This window comes from Sphaeramia orbicularis, chromosome 14, assembly GCF_902148855.1.
Source record: "Sphaeramia orbicularis chromosome 14, fSphaOr1.1, whole genome shotgun sequence".
Classification (NCBI taxonomy): Eukaryota; Metazoa; Chordata; class Actinopteri; order Kurtiformes; family Apogonidae; genus Sphaeramia; species Sphaeramia orbicularis.
In genome coordinates this window covers 48,597,140-48,598,749 of record NC_043970.1, presented here as the reverse complement: position 1 = coordinate 48,598,749, position 1,610 = coordinate 48,597,140, and the positions used below count along the sequence as shown (strand labels likewise).

Sequence of the window (1,610 nt, the reverse complement as noted above, 5' to 3'; positions counted from 1 at the left end):
GCAACAAATGGGAGTGGCAATTCCCTTTGTTTATCTGGGGGCTATAAAAAGAAATGGTACGATTCAAAAGTTACTGCATTACCACGATGCCTCGCCTTAACGATAATCTGAGAGAACGCGCCATTGGTATGTTTGATGCTGGTTTAACGGCTCGCAACGTTGCCAAACATCTGCAAGTGCACGAGTCCACCATCAGTAGGCTGAGGACACGATTCCGTGACACAGGGACCACTCGGGACAGACCAAGATCCGGAAGACTACGTGTGACCACCCGTAATCAGGATCGCCATATTTACTTGGCCCATCTCCATGACCATCAACTCAGTGCTACAAGGACAGCAAGAGAGACCCACTGGAAATTCCACAGCCGGATATAAATATCTCATATGAAACCAATATTCATAATAAAACTCCCATATAAACCAATACCGAAACATACTTGCTTTTCTTTTGTTGTTCAGTATATTTTCTTAGTTCCACATCATGTCTGCTCCTGCTACTTCTCGTCGTAAATGTCTAAAAAACCCTGACTCCTTCTGCTTTATTTGTGGTAGTTTCACCATTCCAAGTCAGAGGGCAAACATCAGTGCATTTGTCAAACAAGCAGATTTGGCATATTTTAAAGTAAAACTTGGTGATCAAGAGTTCACGGATGTGGACCAAAGGAACACGTGAAAAGTTGACATTTGGTATCCCCATGGTTTGGCGAGAGCAAAAAGATCATTACACAGACTTATTTTTGTTGAGTGAAAACATCAGGATTTCACAAGAAAAATAAAAGTAAAATAGAATATCCTAATCTACCGTCAGCTATAAGACCAACGCCTCATTCAGCTGAAATTCCTGTGCCAGTTTTCAAACAACTACCTCCTCTAGAAGATCTGAGTGATGTTGAAGAACGCAGTGACAGCAATGATGCAGATTTTGAAATTCATGAGGATTCACTTCGTAGAGAATTTGATCAGCAGAGCAAAGAGCTATAAACAATTTTTTTTACCTTAACTACTTGCACACAATTATAATTACAGTAGCCATATCCTTTGTAAAAACATTAGTGTTAAATAAACATTGCAGTCATGCCTGTTTCTTTCATATTTCATTTTATGTCAATATTTGAAATTTTTTATAAAACAAGTACATATCTGTTAAGTACAGTATTTTTTTAAAAATATTTTTTAAGAAAACGGGGATCCTATAGTTCAAAAACTTGACGTGATAGAGAAAAACTGAGATCAGTTTTGGATTCCGCACCCAAAAATTAGTTAAAAACAGCTGTCAGACCTAACTCAATAAAAATTGTGTTCCCCAGTGGCTATCTATAGGCTATCTGTGACCCCAGACCTCCTCCCTTACCCTCACCTGTCTGGATGGACCTCCTCACCCTCATCTGACTATAGATGGACCCCCCTCAGCTGAATAAAATTCAGTGAGCAGATCAGTCCTCACTCGGTAAAATTGTTTTTGTTGGTGCAAAATGTCCATGGGAAAAATCTGATATCTGTAGAAAATATTGCCAAACTTCTGTTAAAAATCTTCTTTCAAATGTAAATAATATTTCAAAGGAAATACATGGCGGAAGTGAAGTGAAATGAAGCTACAAGAATACATCC

General features: G+C 38.6%; 1 long non-coding RNA gene across 1 annotated transcript in view; it reads right to left on the bottom strand.

Moving 5' to 3' along the window:
- Positions 1 to 1,160, bottom strand: part of LOC115432796 (uncharacterized) — a 3,780-nt gene extending 2,620 nt beyond the window's left edge. Inside the window, exon 1 of the long non-coding RNA XR_003937250.1 lies at positions 1,013 to 1,160. This is a non-coding gene — a long non-coding RNA (uncharacterized LOC115432796). The remainder of the gene's footprint in view (positions 1 to 1,012) is intronic.
- Between the last annotated feature and the right edge of the window lie 450 nt (positions 1,161 to 1,610).